General features: G+C 50.8%; 1 pseudogene; it reads right to left on the minus strand.

Annotated features, from left to right (window-relative positions):
• Window positions 1-22,787, minus strand: part of LOC122939846 — a 213,905-nt pseudogene that overhangs the window by 78,329 nt on the left and 112,789 nt on the right.

A 22,787-nucleotide genomic window follows, 5' to 3' on the forward strand; every position in this document is an offset into this window, starting at 1 on the left:
CAATGATTGACAGGTTAGTAAAACCTGTTTTTTCGCAGAATAAAGCCACAAATAGCTTTTATAAGGCCACCTTAGAAATCAGAATGCTACCCTGGACATGAGCATATGTTTAGCTCACAGGGTGTATAGGTGGGGACAGAATCCCTTTAATCATATACAGAAATATGATAATTTGGGGCAGGGTAATGAGCCCAGTCCCCCACACCATAGAGCAGAGTGTGCAGATACTGCATATGTCTGGAGAATGTAATAAAAAGTTTGTGAAAGAAAAAAAAATAAAACCTCCCTGAAATGAGTTTTTGCAGGTTAGGATGTTTGCATACTAGTAAGTGCAGGGGGACCCCTGGGCGCCGCTCTGCCCACTGATATAGTTAGTTTTTAGTTTGTAAACTAGTGAAAGGTCCTCTTTAAAGGGCCATAATCAGGGGCAGGAGGCGGGCAAACAGCCCCCTCCAAGACACCGTGGCGAAGTGGCTTTCGCCACACTCTCCATTCAGAATGCATGGGGATAAAACTGATCAGTTCTTCTCTGGTATAGAGCTCCTAGGACGGAACTCTATGCCGGAAAAGAAAAACGCTAGAGTGAAAGTACCCTAATGCAGGTCTTAACCACCTCCCGACCGCTGTACGCACATATGCGTCCGGGAGGTGGTTGCTTTACTCCTCCTGGACGCATATACGCGTCATCTCGCGAGACGCAAGATTTCCTGTGAACGCGCACACACAGGCGCGCGCGCGCGCTCACAGGAACGGAAGGTAAGCGAGTGGATCTCCAGCCTGCCAGCGGCGATCGCTCGCTGGCAGGCTGGAGATGTGATTTTTTTAACCCCTAACAGGTATATTAGACGCTGTTTTGATAACAGCGTCTAATATACCTGCTACCTGGTCCTCTGGTGGTCCCTTTTGTTAGGATCGACCACCAGAGGACACAGGCAGCTCTGTAAAGTACCACAAAACACTACACTACACCCCCCCCCGGTCACTTATTAACCCTTTATGAACCACTGATCACCCCTGATCACCCCATATAGACTCCCTGATCACCCCCCTGTCATTGATCACCCCCCTGTAAGGCTCCATTCAGAGGTCCGTATGATTTTTACGGATCCACTGATACATGGATCGGATCCGCAAAACACATGCGGACGTCTGAATGAAGCCTTACAGGGGGGTGATCAATGACAAGGGGGTGATCACGCATATAGACTTCCTGATCACCCCCCTGTCATTGATCACCCCCCTGTCATTGATCACCCCACTGTAAGGCTCCATTCAGATGTCCGTATGATTTTTACAGATCCACTGATACATGGATCGGATCCGCAAAACACATGCGGACCCCTGAATGCAGCCTTACAGGGGGGTGATCAATGACAAGGGGGTGATCACGCATATAGACTTCCTGATCACTTCCCTGTCATTGATCACCCCCCTGTAAGGCTCCATTCAGAGGTCCGCATGTGTTTTGCGGATCCGATCCATGTATCAGTGGATCCGTAAAAATCATACGGACGTCTGAATGGAGCCTTACAGGGGGGTGATCAGGGAGTCTATATGGGTGATCACCCCTCTGTCATTGATCACCCCCCCCCTGTAAGGCTCCATTCAGAGGTCCGCATGTGTTTTGCGGATCTGATCCATGTATCAGTGGATCCGTAAAAAATTATACGGACGTCTGAATGGAGCATTACAGGGGGGTGATCAATGACAGGGGGGTGATCACCCCATATAGACTCCCTGATCACCCCCTGTCATTGATCACCCCCTGTAAGGCTCCATTCAGACATTTATTTGGCCCAAGTTAGCGGAAATTTTTTGTTTGTTTTTGTTTTTTCTTACAAAGTCTCATATTCCACTAACTTGTGTCAAAAAATAAAATATCTCACATTAACTCACCATACCCCTCACGGAATCCAAATGCGCAAAAATTATCGCCGTACTCAGGAGAAGTTGGGGAATGTGTTTTGGGGTGTCATTTTACATATACCCATGCTGGGTGAGAGAAATATCTTAGTCAAATGCCAACTTTGTATAAAAAAATGGGAAAAGTTGTCTTTTGCCAAGATATTTCTCTCACCCAGCATGGGTATATGTAAAATGACACCCCAAAACACATTCCCCAACTTCTCCTGAGTACGGCGATACCAGATGAGTGACACATTTTTGCAGCCAAGGTGGGCAAAGGGGCACATATTCCAAAGTGCACCTTTCGGATTTCACCGGCCATTTTTTACACATTTTGATTGCAAAGTTCTTCTCACACATTTGGGCCCCTAAATTTCCAGGGCAGTATAACTACGCCACAAGTGACCCCATTTTTGAAAGAAGACACCCCAAGGTATTCCGTGAGGGGCATGGCGAGTTCCTAGAATTTTTAATTTTTTGTCGCAAGTTAGTGGAATATGAGACTTTGTAAGGAAAAAAATAAATTAAAAAAAAATCATCATTTTCCGCTAACTTGTGACAAAAAATAAAAAGTTCTATGAACTCACTATGCCCATCAGCGAATACCTTAGGGCAGGGGTCAGCAACCTTTTACACACCGAGTGCCATTTTTGAAACCATCAGACAACCGGGTGCCAGTGAACAACAGCGCTCCATAGTGTTAGTTAGATTTTCATTTTTATACTTTTTATACAGTACAAGTACATAGTTGTACTGCTAATAGTAAGTTAAACTCACTAATTAATTAAAGGTGTTTACCTTGCCATTAGCAGCACAGCTATAAGTGAAAAAATTTAATAACTGGTGCACACACAAAACATGTTCATTTTTACATGTGCTGAAAAGTAAACAGGACTTACAGTTTTCTTGGGTAGGGTCTCACTTTTTGCGGGATGAGATGACGGTTTGATTGGCACTATTTTGGCGTACATGCGACTTTTTTGATCACTTTTATTACCTTTTTTGGGAAGTAAGGTTGGCAAAATTTCAATTTTCTCATAGTTTTTATTTTTTTATTTTTATGGCGTTCACCGTGCGGGGAAAGTAACATGACCGTTTTATAGATCAGGTCGTTACGGACGCGGCGATACCAAACATGTGTAGGGAATTTTATTTTTTTCATTTTTAATCAGTGATAAATGTGTTTTTTCATTTTTACTTCTTTTTCACTTTTTTGACTTTTTTTTTTACCCAGACCCACTTGGTTCTTGAAGATCCAGTGGGTCTGATGTCTGTATAATACAGTACTGTACAATATATTTTGTACTGTACTGTATTTTACTTACCACTTTGTCTGAACAGATCTCTGCCTTCAGCACAGATCTGTTCAGTACCATGGACAGCAGGATGCATGAGACGGCGTCCTGTTGTCATGGGAACCTTCCCCGTCTGCTCAGTAGTGGTCAGAACTGCGCAGACGGGGAAGGGTAAGGACGGGGCTGTCGGGGGGCTGTCTGGGAGCTCTCTCCCTCTCCCATCGGGGGGCTGCAAAGGCACAGCAGCCCCCCGATGGGAGAGGGAGGGAGCCGCATCTTACTGTTAACTCTTTCCATACAGCGGTCCGTACGGACCGCTGTATGGAAAGGGTTAAACGGCTGACATCCATTCACAGATGTCAGCCGTTTATACCAGGGTGTCAGCAATGTGCTGACACCCTGGTATACCCACTAGAAGCCAACGATTATTCGGCGGGAGGCGGGCGGGGGATCGCGATCCCGCCTGCCGCACCGCCCGCCTCCCGCATCGCCCGCAACACCCCCCCTGCACCTCCTACCGGGCTAAAATCATTCAGAGGTGCAGGGGGGTGATACATATATATTTAAAGAGGCAGGCAGAGCGGGGCTCAGAGCGGCCGCCATCAGGGGGCCCCCTCCTCTCCATTAGTCCGGACCGCGCGCCGCCCGGGACTCCATGCTCAGCTAGGAAACTTAGCAGCGCCGCCAGGTCAGAAAGAATTCTAGAATAGTATTGCGGGCCGGCGCTGGGGGCCCCTAAGGACTCGGGGGCAATTGCCCCCCTTGCCTTTATGGAAGCGCCGGCCCTGCATACAGCATGGAACACATAAAGTAAAATTGGGCAGCATACAGACAGCATGCAGAAAGCATGGGGCACATACTGTAAACCTGCAGGGTGATCCTTCAGCTCTCTCCACTGCGCTCTGGCTCCTGATGAAACTGGGCAGGGAACAATTTCTGCTGCTGTACGAGGGAACCGCCAGGCACTGCAGGCGGGAGATCGGGCAGACCGCTGAGAGCCTCCTCAGCGCGCCTTTGCAAGCCAATGAAATGCGGCAATGTCAGAGGTGGGTGGGCGAATCACGTAATTGACAGCCGCTCACACGTGCCAGCAGAGACAGACTCGCGTGCCATGCCGGGCACGCGTGCCGGGGGTTGCCGACCCCTGCCTTAGGGTGTCTACTTTCCGAAATGGGGTCATTTGTGGGGTTTTTCTACTGTCTGGGCATTGTAGAACCTCAGGAATCATGACAGGTGCTCAGAAAGTCAGAGCCGTTTCAAAAAGCGGAAATTCACATTTTTGTACCATAGTGTGTAAACGCTATAACTTTTACCCAAACCATTTTTTTTTTTTTATCAAAGACATGTAGAACAATAAATTTGGTGAAAAATTTATATATGGATGTCGTTTTTTTTGCAAAATTTTACAGCTGAAAGTGAAAAATGTCATTTTTGGCAAAAAAATCATTACATTTTGATTAATAACAAAAAAGTTAAAATGTCAGCAGCAATAAAATACCACCAAATGAAAGCTCTATTAGTGAGAAGAAAAGGAGGTAAAATTCATTTGGGTGGTAAGTTGCATGACCGAGCAATAAACGGTGAAAGGAGTGTAGTGCCGAAGTGTAAAAAGTGGCCTGGTCATGAAGGGGGTTTTAGCTAGCGGGACTGAAGTGGTTAAACAGGCCTTCCAGGTGTGGAGCTGGTGAGTGTTGCTCTTACCTGGGCGGGGCATGTCCTCCTCTTCCTCTGACAATCCTTCACTATGGAGCATCCGGTGTTCCTATTACTACCGCCATGTGCAGGAGTCAGGCTCCAAGATGTGCTGCAGGAGGAAGCAAAGGACCTGTGATGATGTCATGACCATGTGACCATGTGTGGGAGGAGTCAGGCTTGAGGCTGTGCTGCAAGAGGAAGTATAGGACCTGTGATGATGTCATGACCATGTGATCATGTGTGGGAGGAGTCAGGATCCAGGCTGTGCTGCAGGAGGCAGTAAAGGACCTGTGATGATGTCATGACCATGTGATCATGTGTAGGAGGAGTCAAGCTCCAAACTGTGCTGCAGAAGGAAGTAAAGGACCTGTGGTGATGTCATAACCATGTGATCACATGTGGGAGGAGTCAGGCACCAGGCTATGCTGCAGGAGGAAGTAAAGGACCTGTGATGATGCCATGACCATGTGATCATGTGTAGGAGGAGTCAAGCTCCAAACTGTGCTGCAGAAGGAAGTAAAGGACCTGTGATGATGTCATAACCATGTGATCATGTGTGGGAGGAGTTATGTAAATCACATGACCAGGTTTAGCTGCTCTGCAGTTTGTAATTCCAGTGTGTATGTAGCAGAGCTGTAATATTTATGTAGATGAGCAGTGTAGGGAACTGCTAATACTGCTGAGATGTAGTGTATTTAGCCTCTTTGCCCCTGCTGCTTAGCTTCAGAAACCCCAGGGATTCAGTACAAGTTTTGTTTTGTAAACAGTCAGAACCATGAGGGACAGAGCTGTAGGGAGGAGACATCTTATGGCTCTTGGAATCTAAGGTAAGTGGCATCTGTAAGTCTACTTTCACACTCACGTTTGGTGCGGATCCGTCATGGATCTGCACAAACGCTTCCGTTCAGATAATACAAATGTCTACATCCGTTCAGAACGGATTTGGTTGCATTATCTTTGTGGTCGTGGCAACCAGGTACGTACCTGACCCTACCTGGGATACCTTACCCTAAGCAGTCAGAGTTGTGCCGCAACCGCGTCGTGGAGGGACGCCTGAAAGAGGGCATCCCCTTTGAGAGTAACAGGAAAAAAGGGGTGGGTGGGAGGGCGAACTCTGCACGTCGTACACATGTGGGAGGGCGCCGGCCGTTGATGTAGGCAGACAAGCCCCTCCCACAAATACAGGCCAATGAATCGGCCTTACACTTGTGGTCGTGGCAACCAGGTACGTACCTGACCCTACCTGGGATACCTTACCCTAAGCGGTCAGAGTTGTGCCGCAACCGCGTCGTGGAGGGACGCCTGAAAGAGGGCAAAAGACATACTGATAGGTAGAAGTAATTTATTGCGACGTTATTACAAAGCCAGGTTCTGAAAAGCTGCTGACATTTCAGTTTCGGGGTGAGGTATATAACGGGTGAAACATGCCGAGTGCCAACGCCCTAATTTCTGAATAACATGTGCTGGCACTTGATTCTTGGATGCTGCGGACGCAGCACCTATGCGGAACGAATGTCCTGAAATAGTGGCGGGGTCACAGCCCAGGCTGGCCACCAGTGACCTGACATGGGATACGAACTGGTGGGTGGTGAGTGGAACCACCCCGAAGGGCAACAGTGGACTGTTTGGCCCAGACCCTGACAAGGCGGACCGTAGCTGACGGAGCACCGTGACGGGGCACCATTGGTGTGACGTGGGAAAGAAGGACACCGGGACAGGGGGGCCCACCTGGGAGGTCTTGGACGTCTTGAGCAGTAGTGTGAACCCTTCGGTGTTCTGGACCAGCTGGCTGACCGTGAGGAACTTGCTACTGCCAGAAGAACAAGTGAACTCCCCAGGCCTCAGAAAGCCGTAGAAGGCTAAATAGATGGCGGATTTGAGTACCAAGCTGGGCAAAACCCCGAAAGGATTACTGTCCAGGACGTCGGATAGTCTGCGGAAAAGGGGGCCGGTGACCGCTTGCCTACGCACTTGGCCTTGAGGTCCGCATTTGCTCAAGCCCTTGAGTGCGGCTTTGACAGCATGCATGGTGAACACTGATGGTCGTTCGGGATGACTAACAGAGAGGAAATGTTGCACTCCCGCTAGGTACGACCTCACCGTACTGTGGGAGAGCTTGTGCACTGAGTGGCAGTAGCCAATGAACGCCAGGATGTGCTCTGGAAAACTGGATTCCCCCTGAGGACATTCCCCTTGGAACCTGCAGAACGTCTTCCACCCGGTGTAGTATGCTCTGGTTGTGTTGGGCGAGAGAGAATTGTGAATCAAAGCGTGGGCCGTCTCAAGGTGGTCGGTTACGCTAACATTAAGGACTCGTGAGGAGGAACGGTGGAGCCTGTCGCATCTGCCTCTGGCATGATCTGTAAGAAACGGGAGAAGTTAGCCCTCGATAAGGCGTCGGCAGCCAAGTTTTGCGCACCTGGCACATGCGCACTATGAACATGGAAATGGTGGCGTAGGGAGAGCTGTACTAACCGTCTGAGAAAACACATGACGTGGCTTGATTTTGACAACCCACTGTTTATGATGTCTACCACAGCTGCATTGTCAGTCACAAACAGGACAGACTGATTCGCCCAAAGACTGCCCCATATGTGGGCAGCTACCACAATGGGGTACAGCTCGAACAGTGCCAAGGTTTGGAGGAACCCCGGGATTAGTTCCACCTCGGCAGGCCATCCGTCTGCAACCCAGTGGGTGCCAAATATTGCGGCAAACCCTGTGCTGGCCGCCGCGTCTGAAAAGACTAAGGGGGACTGACTCGACAGCTCGGGAACGAATAGGGACACCCCGTTCCACCGGCCCAGAAAATGGTCCCACATACGGAGATCCGCTAAGGCCTGACTGTCCAGACGCACTGGGCTGTCCTGCTCTGGGGCGGTGCTTAAGAGCGCCAGCAGGCGGGATATGAACGTTCTGCCCTGCGGAATGATGCGCATGGCAAAATTTAACATGCCCAGTAGCGACTGAAGATCAGTCTTAGTGACCACGGACGTGACTGAAAACCTGTGGATGACTTCTCTGATTCTCGTTAGCTTGTCCGCAGGTAACCTAGCTAACATGTGCTGGGAGTCTAACTCGATGCCCAGAAAGGTGATCACAGTGGACGGGCCCTCTACTTTCTTGGGGGAAACTGGTACCCCCAACTGGGAGAAACTCCTTAGCAGCTTCCCCAACCCCAGGGGAATTGCCCCTGGCCTCTCAATCAGTAGGAAGTCATCTAAGTAGTGGATGACGAATTCACAGCGAACCTTGTGTACCAGAACCCAGTGAAGGGCCTGAGCCAACTGATCGAAGAGCCACGGGCTGCTCTTGGAACCGAAGGTGAGTTTTGTGGCGAAATAATACAGGCCTCTCCACCTGATACCGTGCCATTGCCAGAGTGCTGGCATGATGGGGAGCAATTTAAAGGCACCCGATATATCTGCTTTGGACAACATGGACCCGGGACCTGTCTTCATAATGATGGCGATAGCCTGGTCTATAGAAGAATATCTCATGCCAACTTCTTCCGAAGGAATGAGGGAGTTGAGGCTGGGGACCTGGGAGCCATGTGGGGCAGACAAGTCAATGATGAGTCTCTCCTTCTTACTGAACTTGCCTGTGACAACCCCCACGGGACTGACTCTCCACCGTTGAAAGGGGGGCACTCCGAAAGGACCGATTAAGAACCCTTTGTCTAACTCGGACTCTATGAGTGTGTCTACTGAGCCAGGATTCCTTTCGGCTGACTGAAGGTTCCTGCACTCGTATGTGACCTCTGGAGTCGTGATTAACCCCGTATGGCAACCCTCATGAAACCCTGATACCAGGAACTGCACAAACCCTGGATTGTGGTGACCTCGCAATTGTTCCTGTAGACAACTAGTATTGACCACGCTCATGTAATTCTTCACCGATTTTAATGAGCAAGCTACTCGGGGGTGGGCCCTGAAACAGTTGGTACAGATATGTAACAAACGGCATTGCCCGAAATTACAAGATGCGTAATTAAAATTGTTACATATCTGGGCCCTACCTAACTGGACGATGGGTCGTCCTAGTTTATCTACCGAACTGGGGGGTCTGAAGACGTCGAGTGGTCCCGCTGAAGAGCCGGAGGGGTATGATGCCGTGCTGACAGCTGATTTATGGCACCACTCTACGGAGTGAAGATAGACTGACAGGCAGAACAGGAGGGAGCTTTCAGGCCTGCAAAGTGTCTGCAGAATAACTCGGTGTCCAAGACGGACCAGTCTGTGACATGTTGGAATTGGGACAGGGCCGCAGCTGCTTTGGCTGAAAACGAACAGTGGTAATCGTAGAATGCGTTCCCCACCATACCTATGACCCAATTCTGTGACCCGAAAGAGGTACAGGTCTAGTTCCTCCCTCCTGTCCGGCCTGGCAGTACAAATGACGTCCCTGAAAAGACTGAAAGCCATGACGAACTCCGGAATAGTCAACTTGCGATTGAGCCGGTGGTCACGGCTTCTCAGCACCACCGAGACTTCCCCGCAAGCTATGACCTTGTTGTCGGACAGGTCCCTGGAGGCTATTAGTAGTGAAGCGAGATTGACATCCCTACCCTCTAGGATGTCTTTTCTGATGCTGATGGGGACAAAATGAGACGGAGTCACGTTGGGGACTGGCTGGGCAGTACGAATGTCTGCTACGGCAGAGGTGGAGGCGACCGGAAGCTCGGGGGAAGAAATCGATACGACTGAGTTGTGAGCCTCGAATGACTCCAGTCTAGCCTGCATGGACGTGACGGCAGACGTCAGATTGTTCAACATGACGTGTAATTGGGCCAGCGATGTTTGTATCGTGGTTGCGGGGGGATCACCGCTGTTGGGCACCAGGGAGTCTTTCCATAGCCGGTATAGCTCCGCTTTTCTGGCAGATGCCGGGAAAGGAACGCCCCGCCTCGTTAGCTCCGCCATCAGCTTGGGAATGGTCCAAGCACGCAGGGATAGTATACTGCCCCCTTCGGACGTCCCTGCTGCGTTCTCATCCACTGATGCTTCAACAATGTCTGACGCGTGCGACATCACAGCTGTGGAAACAGTAACGTAAGGTGACCGACTACCCTAGACGACCACCAGTATCCGTGAAACTGTTTGACAATGTGGTAGAAAAGGTGCACTGTCCCTATGAAGCACGCACACTAACACCAGAAGAGCCGTGAAAGAGTGGCCAGGAACCGCCACCCGGAAGTACACGCAAGGAGACCTGACTTACTTACCAACTGAGGAACTCTGCACTCTGAACCCCGCGGATGTTTTAAATGGAAAAAGGAACAACCTGGACGTAAAACAGTGTATGAGACACCCCCTTGCTAACGATCAATACCTCCCGTCCACCGATGTGAACCCCCACTACCTTGTTCGAAAAGCAAACTCGAGTGAGATCCTAGACTGACTTCTCTCTGTGTTTTTTTTTTTTTTTTTTTGAACTCTTCCAGACCTGGGAAACAAACAACACAAAGAAAACCAGTCAATGCATGAGGCTCAACTGATGGAGCATGAGCTGTGAGCTGTGGGTTTGACCAATGGATGGGAGCGGCATTGATTGACGTTGTCCACCCCCTGTCTCTGTCTGTCGTTTGTGATGAACCCCTACCTATCTAAGCGGCACGGCGGCCCGTGCCAGACTTTAGGTGTGGGCGAGGAGCGGGCCATTGCGTCCCCCACCGTGCTCCACGGCAACCGCGTGGGGAGCACGGAGCTCCCTGGCACCGAGGACCAAGTGGGGGGATTCCTTTGAGCAACGGCTCGCGCCTCACGCAACACGATTTGGGTGCCACGTGGAGAGCTAACGCATGTCCCTGGTAGGGTGCGCAGTGCGGGGGGGCCCCCTCCGTCCGAGAGCTGGCCCGCCCGCCGGCTGAGCACTCCTACCGCGTGGGGAGCTGCGCAGCCCTCAGGCATGAACCGGCACAGGGAGGGCCCCTGGTAGTGAGGGCCTATCCCTGCCGATAACGGAATGCCGCGTGGGGGGCCTCGCCGGTCCCTGGTAGAGTGCTCAGTGCGGGGGTGCCCTCCTGCCGTCTGAGGGCCGACCCTCCGCCGGCTGAGCACCTCCACCGCGTGGGGAAACGGCGCTGCCCCCTGGCATGATTTGGGATAGGGGGAAGCTTCATATGACACAGCCTCCCCCCTTACCAATTGATGACGTGCCGCGTGGGAGGCCCACCGCTCCCTGGTGGAGTGCTCAGTGCGGTGGTGCCCCCCTTTTGTTAGAGGGGCCGACCCACCGCCGGCTGGGCATCTCCACCGCGTGGGGACACGGTGGTGCCCCCTGGCATGGACAGAGACGGGGGGGGGGAGCCTGTGTGGCCCAGCCCCATCCCAATTGTGGAAAGGAGGGGCCACATGGTGCCGCCCCGCTCCCCGGCAGAGCACTCGTAGCAGGGGTGCCTCCCCTCAACTGGGGGGGCCGGCCCGCCGCTGAAAGGGCACGCCCACCACGTGGGGGAGCAGGGCAGTACTGGCTGGACATTGGGGGCGTGGGAGGCGGGCTGAGGAGGTGGGCGGGGGGGGCCTCTCCTGGCCGTGGACCCTGCCCCCCCGCCGGTGAGCAACCGCCATGCTTGACCTGGGCGGCGGAGGAGGGGAGTGCAGTCTCCGTCGGCTCCACCACCTCCGCCGGACTAACAAAGTGCCGCTGCCCAACGGGCGGGAGGGAACCCTCTTTCCGTCGAGGCCCCGCCTCCCGTTGCCGAGCCTTGTGCGAAGTGGTCCGGAGCATGGGACCTCTGCTTACCAATGGGGCCGACCGCGCAACCAGACGTCCACTTACCTTGCCTGCTGACAGGAATGCCAGGTACGAACGCACACTTCCGGAACTCTGCACGTCGTACACATGTGGGAGGGCGCCGGCTGTTGATGTAGGCAGCCAAGCCCCTCCCACAAATACAGGCCAATGAATCGGCCTTACACGTAACATAGCCGAAACGTCTTGAACACCATTCAAAGTCAATAAGGGACGGATCCGTTTTCTATTGTGTCAGTGTAAACTGATCCGTCCCCATTACATTGTGTGTCAGGACGGATCCGTTTGCCTCCGCATTGTCAGGTGGACACCAAAACGTGTCCACCTCCAGAGCAGAACGGAGACTGAACGGAGCCAAACTAGGGGTGGGCGATATAGGCGATATGTGATATAAATATGTGCCACGATATGGATTTTGTGCATATCGTCTATATCGCCGGACAGTGATATGATCGCGCTCTCTGTGCGCACTATGTTCTTCTGAGCCGGCACAGTGGAGAAGGAGAAGGAGAGAGTCCCTCCCCACTGTGCGCGGCTGCCGCTGACCACCAATGAGAACAGAGTAGGAGGAGGGGAGGGACTGACAGGAAATCATTGAGTTTTCATGATCTCAGTGAGCTTGTGAAAACTCAAATCCGATGGTATATTCTAACCCCCAGGCGTTCCCATGGTGACGGGGACGCTTGCCTGGGGGTTAGACTATACAGGGCCACCCCGCTCACAGTAGAACATTTAAAAACTAATCAGTAACTTTAACTTTATTCATTGGTGATCTCTTTACTGTATACCTTAGGCTACTTTCACACTAGCGTTCGGAGCGGGTCCGTCTGATGTTTCATCAGGCGGATCCGCTCCTATAATGCAGACGTTTGCATCCGTTCAGAACGGATCCGTCTGCATTATAACTTAGAAAAATTTCTAAGTGTGAAAGTAGCCTGAGCGGATCCGTTCAGACTTTACATTGAAAGTCAATGGGGGACGGATCCGCTTGAAGATTGAGCCATATGGTGTCATCTTCAAGTGGATCCGTCCCTATTGACTTCCATTATAAGTCTGGACGGATCCTTTCGCCTCCGCACGGCCAGGCGGACACCCGAACGCTGCTTGCAGCGTTCAGGTGTCCGCTCACTGAGCGGAGCGGAGGCTGAGCGCTGGCAGGCGGATGCATTCTCAGTGGATCCGCCTCCACTGAGAATGCATTAGGGCCAGACGGCTGCGTTCAGGGCCACTTGTGAGCCCCTTCAAACGGAGCTCACGAGCGGACACCTGAACGCAGGTGTGAAAGTAGCCTTACTATGTCTTAGCTCCGGTAACAGCAGGCAGTGCGGGCGGGCGACGCTCACTCACTGACGTCACGCGCCTGCTCCTCCCACTAGGCGGCACGTCAGTGAGTGAGCGCCGCCCGCACTGCCTGCTGTTACCGGAGCTAAGACCTAGTAAGGTATACAGTAAAGAGATCAGCAATGAATAAAGTTACTGATTAGTTTTTAAATGTATTCCTGTGAGCGTCGGGCGAGGGGGTATGGTATCTGTGGATGGCACCGTTTAGGGGAGGGGGGGGATCTGTGGATGGCACCATTTGGGGGGGGGGATCTGTGGATGGCACCGTTTATGGGAGGGGGGATCTGTGGATGGCACCGTTTATGGGAGGGGGGGATCTTTGGATGGCACCGTTTAGGGGAGGGGGGGGGATCTGTGGATGGCACAGTTTAGGGGAGGGGGGGATCTGTGGATGGCACCGTTTATGGGAGGGGGGATCTTTGGATGGCACCGTTTAGGGGAGGGGGGGATCTGTGGATGGCACCGTTTAAGGGAGGGGGGATCTGTGGCTGGCACTGTTTAGGGGAGGGGGGGATCTGTAGATGGCACCATTTATGGGAGGGGGGGATCTGTGGATGGCACCGTTTATGGGAGGGGGGGGGATCTGTGGATGGCACCGTTTATGGGAGGGGGGGGATCTTTGGATGGCACCGTTTAGGGGAGGGGGGGGATCTGTGGATGGCACCGTTTAGGGGAGGGGGGATCTGTGGATGGCACCGTTTAGGGGAGGGGGGTCTGTGGATGGCACCGTTTAGGGGAGGGGGGGGATCTGTGGATGGCACCGTTTAAGGGAGGGGGGATCTGTGGATGGCACTGTTTAGGGGAGGGGGGGGGGATCTGTAGATGGCACCGTTTATGGGAGGGGGGGGATCTGTGGATGGCACCGTTTATGGGAGGGGGGGGATCTTTGGATGGCACCGTTTAGGGGAGGGGGGGATCTGTGGATGGCACTGTTTAGGGGAGGGGGGATCTGTGGATGGCACCGTTTAGGGGAGGGGGGATCTGTGGATGGCACCGTTTAGGGGAGGGGGGTCTGTGGATGGCACCGTTTAGGGGAGGGGGGATCTGTGGATGGCACTGTTTAGGGGAGGGGGGATCTGTGGATGGCACTGTTTAGGGAAGGGGGGAATCTGTGGATGGCACTGTTTTGAGGAGGGGGATCTGTGGATGGCACCGTTTTGGGGAGGGGGATCTGTGGATGGCACCGTTTAGGGGAGGGGGGGGATCTGTGGATGGCACTGTTTAGGGGAGGGGGGGGGGATCTGTGGATGGCACAGTTTTGCGGAGGGGGATCTGTGGATGGCACTGTTTAGGGGAGGGGGGGATCTGTGGATGGCACCGTTTTGGGGAGGGGGATCTGTGGATGGCACTGTTTAGGGGAGGGGACAGGGCAGCAGGGAGAGTGTAAAGTCCTATTCACCCTGATAGAGCACTATTAGGGTGAATATGACAAGGGTTCTAGCCCTTAAGGAGCCTAATAGTTATTAAATAAAAAGTAAAAAAAAAAAAAAAAAAGTTTAAAACACGCCCCCCCCCCCAAATATAGAAAACAATATATCGCGATATATATCGCATATGCTTAAAATTATATCGCAATATAGATTTTAGGCCATATCGCCCACCCCTAAGCCAAACTGATGTATTCTGAGCGGATCCATTTCCATTTCAGAATGCATTAGGGCAAAACTGATCCGTTTTGGACCGTGTGTGAGAGCCCTGAACGGATCTCGCAAACGGAAAGCCAAAACGCCAGTGTGAAAGTCGCCTAATCTTTATAACTAGCAGGAATAGATAAGCAAATCTTTGAGTATCTATATCCTTAAAGGGGTTTTCTCATCTCAGACAATGGGGGCATATCGCTAGGATATGTCCCCATTGTCTGATAGGTGCGGGTCCCAGCGGTGGGACCCGCACCTACAATGAGAACGGAGCGGGGAAATGAACGGAAGGCGTACTGTGCATGCGCAGCCGCCCTCCATTTATTTCTATGGGGCTGGCGAAAATAGCAGAGCGCTGGCTTGGCAATTTCCGTCTGCCCCACAGAAATGAATGGATGCATGGGCCGCGCACTTCTATAGGAGCAGCGCTTGGTGGTGGACGGACCCTGGGAAATCCATGGTCCTTCAGACAAAGCTCTTCCCGCTTGGTGGGACCCACACCTATCAGACAATGGGGGCATATCCTAGCATATCTACACCCTGTGGCCACTGCCACCAATGATTTTAGTACTGGGAGAGTTGAGGGGGGGGGGGCACACTGCACCACAAGCTGTGACGGAGAGAGATAAGTTTTTTATTTTATTTTTTTATATATATACAGTACAGACCAAAAGCTTGGACACACCTTCTCATTCAAAGAGTTTTCTTTATTTTCATGACGATGCAAATTGTAGATTCACACTGAAGGCATCAAAACTATGAATTAACACATGTGGAATTATATACAGTTGCAAGAAAAAGTATGTGAACCCTTTGAAATGATATAGATTTCTGCACAAATTGGTCATAAAATGTGATCTGATCTTCATCTAAGTCACAACAATAGACAATCACAATCTGATTAAACTAATAACACACAAAGAATTAAATGTAATCATGTTTTATTGAACACACCATGTAAACATTCACAGTGCAGGTGGAAAAAGTATGTGAACCCTTGGATTTAATAACTGGTTGAACCTCCTTTGGCAGCAATAACTTCAACCAAACGTTTCCTGTAGTTGCAGATCAGACGTGCACAACGGTCAGGAGTAATTCTTGACCATTCCTCTACAGAACTGTTTCAGTTCAGCAATATTCTTGGGATGTCTGGTGTGAATCGCTTTCTTGAGGTCATGGCACAGCATCTCAATCGGGTTGAGGTCAGGACTCTGACTGGGCCACTCCAGAAGGCGGATTTTCTTCTGTTTAAGCCATTCTGTTGTTGATTTACTTCTATGCTTCGGGTTGTTGTCCTGTTGCAGCACCCATCTTCTATTGAGCTTCAGCTGGTGGACAGATGGCATTAAGTTCTCCTGCAAAATGTCTTGATAAACATTTTTCTTTCGATGATAGCAATCCGTCCAGGCCCTGACACAGCAAAGCAGCCCCAAACCATGACGCCCCCACCACCATACTTCACAGTTGGCATGAGGTTTTGATGTTGGTGTGCTGTGCCTCTTTTTCTCCACACATAGTGCTGTGTGTTTCTTCCAAACAACTCAACTTTGGTTTCATCTGTCCAGAGAATATTTTGCCAGTACTGCTGTGGAACATCCAGGTGCTCTTGTGCAAACTAAACGTGCAGCAATGTTTTTTTTGGACAGCAGTGGCTTCCTCTGTGGTATCCTCCCATGAAATACATTCTTGTTTAGTGTTTTACGTATCGTAGATTCGCTAACAGGGATGTTAGCATATGCCAGAGACTTGTGTAAGTCTTTAGCTGACACTCTAGGATTCTTCTTCACCTCATTGAGCAGTCTGCGCTGTGCTCTTGCAGTCATCTTTACAGGACGGCCATTACATTAATACTAAAGAGGGGCCATTACATTAATAATAAAGAGGGGGCCATTACATTAATAATAAAGATAGAATAAACTATTTACAAAAATGTGAGGGGTGGACTGACTTTCGTGAGATACTGTAGGTACTAGCAGCAGATCTTGATGATTTGCTTGCCCAAATGCATTCAGCATGGCAGAACATTCCTCAGACAATCATTAGTAACCTCATTGGTAGGATGCCAAGGCGTGTAAGTGAATGTATTTATGCACTTGGCTCTCATACTCAATGCTGAATAAAGCAAGATGTTTTGCATATTTTGTTTCCGTTTTTCATCATTAAAGGGAAACAAAGATTTTTCTCAGCATAGGTCATCAATATGAGATCAGCAGAGGTCCGGTCCCTGCACCCCCATCAATCAGCTGTCTGAGGAAGCCTCAGTGCTCACTGGAGGTCCAGCTAATACAAAGCCTCCTCACAGCTTACCAAGCACAGCGCCATCTGTTGAATAGTAGCTGTGCTTGCCATTGCAGCTCAGACCCATTCACTCGAATAGGAGTATTCTGTGCCTAGGCCATATGACCGATGAGCGTCACATTGCATGGCCAGGAAGAGGCCTAAGAGCGCGCAGAGCACTGAGTCCTCTCCATACATCTGAAGAACAAGGCTGCCGATCTGATATTAATGACCTCTCCTGAGGATGGACTATGTATCATATACATACTGTATATCACCTGTAACGCTGTCACATTTCCATCCATATTTATTTAGAATTTTAGCTGAGTCAGTGAATATAACGCTGAAAAAACAGACAGAAGACAGAACCTAAAAATGTAACATAAAATGGGTCTTCTCTGCATTACTTAGTGGTCACTACTCACCTGGGCAGTTATCTGTAGGAATGTCCTCTGTACTCTGCTCATCACCCCTCACATATGTCTCTGTAGGATTAATATTGTTCAGATCTTCACCTGGATTCACAAGCTGTGAAAGAAATATTGTAGAAGTCATCAGACGGTTGGAGAAGTCGTGTGGAAGGTTTTATATGACCTGAAAAGACAACCAAAAATGACCGGACAGCAGGAGTTATCTGACCCAAATATCTGCAGGTCTCCTGTATAAGGCCCCTTTCACACGGGTGATAATTCTGCGCGGGTGCAATGCGTAACGCATTGCACCTGCACTGAATCCGGACCCATTCACTTCAATGAGGCTGTTCAGATAAATGGTGATTTTCACGCATCACTTGTGTTTTTCACGCAACTCAGGCCCTATAGAAATGAATGGGGATGCGTGAAAATCGCAAGCATCCGCAAGCAAGTACGGATGCAGTGCGAATTTCACGCACGGTTGCTAGGAGACGATCGGGATGGAGACCCGATCATTATTATTTTCCCTTATAACATGGTTATAAGGGAAAATAATAGCATTCTGAATACAGAATGCATAGTAAAACAGCGCTAGAGGGGTTAAAATAAAATAAAAAATAATTTAACTCACCTTAGTCCACTTGATCGCGAAGCCGGTATCTCCTTGTGTCTCCTCTGCGCTGAACAGGACCTGGGGTGAGCTGCTCCATTAAATACCGGTTAAGGACCTAAGATGACGTCACTCCGGTCATCACATGGTCTTTTACCATGGTGACCGGACCGGAGTGACGTCATCGAAGGTCCTTAACCGGTATTTAATGGAGCAGCTCACCCCAGGTCCTGTTCAGCGCAGAGGAGACACAAGGAGATGCCGGGCTTCGTGATCAAGTGGACTAAGGTGAGTTAAATAATTTTTTATTTTATTTTAACCCCTCTAGCGCTGTTTTACTATGCATTCTGTATTCAGAATGCTATTATTTTCCCTTTTAACCATGTTATAAGGGAAAATAATACAATCTTCAGAACATCAATCCCAAGCCCGAACTTCTGTGAAGAAGTTCGGGTTTGGGTACCAAACATGCGCGATTTTTCTCACGCGAGTGCAACGCATGACAATGTTTTGCACTCGCGCGGGAAAACCGCGCATTTTCCCGCAACGCACCCGCCTCTTATCCGGGCAAAAAAACTGACGCCCGTGTGAAAGAGGCCTTACACTTTTTGTGATGTAAGGGACCAAAAAATGGTTTATTTAGCACAGTTTTTATAAAAAAAAATTTGGGGTGTTTATCTGAGGGGTTAGGTCATGTGATATGTTTTTAGAGTCGGTTGATACGACGCGGCGATACCTAATATGTATACCTTTTTTTTCCCCCCTATTTTTTACTAATAGTTTTTTAACTTTATTTAGGGAAAATTACTTTTTTTTTTTTTTTTACTTGGAACGTTTAATTTTTTGGGGGGAAAACTTTATTTTTTCAACTTTTTTTTTTACTTTCTTTTTTTGTCCCACTTTGGGACTTGAACTTTTGGGGGTCTAATCCTTTGCAATGCATTCCAATACTTCTGTATTGGAATGCATTGGCTGTATGAGTAATACTGTGTGTATTACTCATACAGCTTCCGGACTGTGAGATCCAGGCGGCTGCCTTCCATGCCATCGGGTCCCCCCTACAGCCGCATGGGGACCCGATCACCGCCGCAAACCGCAGGTCAATTCAGACACAGGGGGGTCACGGGACAACTCCCGCGCATTTAGCCGAGGTGCCTGCTCAATGATTTGGGGCTCCAGATGGCGACCAAAGTGGTCGCCAATGCGACTTAGCATTTACAAATGGCAACGACTTTTTAGTCTTGTCGCCATTTGCGACTAGACCCGCCGCAGCTCTGCCGTTGAATAGGAGCTGATAGTTCTCTGCCCCGCCACCGCCGATGTTCTTCTCAGTCTGACTCAATGAGTCACAGCACACAATAGCAGAGCCGCTGGCAGCAGGGAGGGGAGGGACTCGGGAGGAGTGTAATCTGACCCTAGAGTGGAAGCTGCTTCTGCCAGCCCCTCCCCACCCACCAACCAATCAGAGCTGAGTCAGTGAGTCACAGCACACAATAGCAGAGCCGCTGGCAGCAGGGAGGGGAGGGACTCAGGAGGAGTGTAATCTGACCCTAGAGTGGAAGCTGCTTCTGCCAGCCCCTCCCATCCCCGCCAACCAACCAATCAGAGCCGAGTCAGTGAGTCACAGCACACAATAGCAGAGCCGCTGGCAGCAGGGAGGGGAGGGACTCGGGAGGAGTGTAATCTGACCCTAGAGTGGAAGCTGCTTCTGCCAGCCCCTCCCCACCCACCAACCAATCAGAGCTGAGTCAGTGAGTCACAGCACACAATAGCAGAGCCGCTGGCAGCAGGGAGGGGAGGGACTCAGGAGGAGTGTAATCTGACCCTAGAGTGGAAGCTGCTTCTGCCAGCCCCTCCCATCCCCGCCAACCAACCAATCAGAGCCGAGTCAGTGAGTCACAGCACACAATAGCAGAGCCGCTGGCAGCAGGGAGGGGAGGGACTCAGGAGGAGTGTAATCTGACCCTAGAGTGGAAGCTGCTTCTGCCAGCCCCTCCCCACCCACCAACCAATCAGAGCTGAGTCAGTGAGTCACAGCACACAATAGCAGAGCCGCTGGCAGCAGGGAGGGGAGGGACTCAGGAGGAGTGTAATCTGACCCTAGAGTGGAAGCTGCTTCTGCCAGCCCCTCCCATCCCCGCCAACCAACCAATCAGAGCCGAGTCAGTGAGTCACAGCACACAATAGCAGAGCCGCTGGCAGCAGGGAGGGGAGGGACTCGGGAGGGGTGTAATCTGACCCTAGAGTGGAAGCTGCTTCTGCCAGTCCCTCCCATCCCCGCCCACCAACCAATCAGAGCTGAGTCAGTGAGTCACAGCACACAATAGCAGAGCCGCTGGCAGCAGGGAGGGGAGGGACTCGGGAGGAGTGTAATCTGACCCTAGAGTGGAAGCTGCTTCTGCCAGCCCCTCCCCACCCACCAACCAATCAGAGCTGAGTCAGTGAGTCACAGCACACAATAGCAGAGCCGCTGGCAGCAGGGAGGGGAGGGACTCAGGAGGAGTGTAATCTGACCCTAGAGTGGAAGCTGCTTCTGCCAGCCCCTCCCATCCCCGCCAACCAACCAATCAGAGCCGAGTCAGTGAGTCACAGCACACAATAGCAGAGCCGCTGGCAGCAGGGAGGGGAGGGACTCGGGAGGGGTGTAATCTGACCCTAGAGTGGAAGCTGCTTCTGCCAGTCCCTCCCATCCCCGCCCACCAACCAATCAGAGCTGAGTCAGTGAGTCACAGCACACAATAGCAGAGCCGCTGGCAGCAGGGAGGGGAGGGACTCAGGAGGAGTGTAATCCGACCCTAGAGTGGAAGCTGCTTCTGCCAGTCCCTCCCATCCCCGCCCACCAACCAATCAGAGCTGAGTCAGTGAGTCACAGCACACAATAGCAGAGCCGCTGGCAGCAGGGAGGGGAGGGACTCAGGAGGAGTGTAATCTGACCCTAGAGTGGAAGCTGCTTCTGCCAGTCCCTCCCATCCCCGCCCACCAACCAATCAGAGCTGAGTCAGTGAGTCACAGCACACAATAGCAGAGCCGCTGGCAGCAGGGAGGGGAGGGACTCAGGAGGAGTGTAATCTGACCCTAGAGTGGAAGCTGCTTCTGCCAGCCACTCCCCTCCCCACCCACCAACCAGAGCTGAGGCAAGGCAAGCACTAGCAGCTCTGAGTCACTGACACAAGTACAGGGAGTCTAAGAAAGAATCGAATGAGTCTCAGGTTAAAAGAATCAAAAGATCCGACTTAAGCCCCATGCACACGGCCGTTGTTAACGGCCGTGTGCGGGCCGTGGAACCGCGGCCTGGATCCCTCCTGAGAGCAGGAGCGCACGGCGTCACTGGTTGCTATGACGCCGTGCGCTCCCTGCTGCAGGCACAGTACAGTAATACACTGGTATAGATCATACCAGTGTATTACTGTACTGTGCCGGCAGCAGGGAGCGCACGGCGTCATAGCAACCAGTGACGCCGTGCGCTCCTGCTCTCAGGAGGGATCCAGGCCGCGGTTCCACGGCCCGCACACGGCCGTGAACAACGGCCGTGTGCATGGGGCCTTAAAGTTAGTGACTCATTCGATTCTTTGAGTTAAAAGAACTGCGAGTCAGACTCTAGAATTCTCAGCAGCGCAGTGGTGTTGGTGGGGGGTGCGCACTGCGCCACCAATGTTTATTATATGGGGGGGGGCGCTCTGCGCCACCAATGTTTATTATACTGGGGTGTTGGGGTGCGCACTGCGCCACCAATGTTTATTATATTGACCTTCTACTAAGCATTCTGTATTAAAGAATGCTATCATTTTCCCTTAGAACCATGTTATAAGGGAAAATAATACAGTGAATAGACTTTCATCCTAGCAACCATGCGTGAAAATCACACCGCATCCGCACTTGCTTGCAATTTTCACGCAGCCCCATTAACTTCTATGGGGCCTGCATTGCGTGAAAAACGCACAACATAGAGCATGCTGCGATTTTCACGCAACGCACAAGTGATGTGTGAAAATCACCGCTGATGTGCACAGCCCCATAGAAGTGAATGGGTCCGGATTTAGTGCAGGTGCTTTCCGGTATTTTGAATGCCAGATCTGGCACTAATACATTCCTATGGGGAAAAATGCCGGATCCGGCATTCAGGCAAATCTTCAGTTTTTTTCGCCGGAGATAAAACCGTAGCATGCTGCGGTTTTATCTTTTGCCTGATCAGTCAAAATGACTGAACTGACGACATCCTGATGCATCCTGAACGGATTACTCTCCATTCAGAATGCATGGGGATAAAACTGAAAGTACCCTAAAATATTAAGTTTAAATCCCCCCTTTCCAAATTTTACATCTAAAATATATAAACAATAAATAAATAAACATATTACATAGCGCTGTCCAAACTATTAAATTATTAAAAAATATCTCCTATGCGGTGAGCATTCGCCATTTTTTAGTCACCTTGTCACCCCAAAAAATAGGATAGGACTGTGCTATTATGGGCCCCGAATGTTTCATAAAATGCGAAATGCACGCAGCTTTTTTTGGTGTTTTTTTTTGCGTGGTATTGAGTATCGCAATACTTTTTTATGGTGACGAAAGCTAATCAAAATTTTGGTATCAAAACAACCCTACGTCGATCTGATTGGCGTAGCGTTGTCACGATACCAAAATTTTGATTCGGTTTTGATTTGGCTCCTAAAAATTTGATTTGGCAACTAAATTTTTCAGTTCAGGAGCCAATGGCTACTAGGTATTTTTTTTAGTCTGGAGCACTGATGGTGGGTTCCGATCATCGCCTGCCGGGCGGCGGTGATCGGAAATACACAGGACGTACCCATACGCCCTGTGTCCTTAAGTACCAGGACATCAGGGCGTATCGGTACGCCCT

This window comes from Bufo gargarizans, chromosome 6, assembly GCF_014858855.1.
Source record: "Bufo gargarizans isolate SCDJY-AF-19 chromosome 6, ASM1485885v1, whole genome shotgun sequence".
In the NCBI taxonomy this organism is placed as follows: Eukaryota; Metazoa; Chordata; class Amphibia; order Anura; family Bufonidae; genus Bufo; species Bufo gargarizans.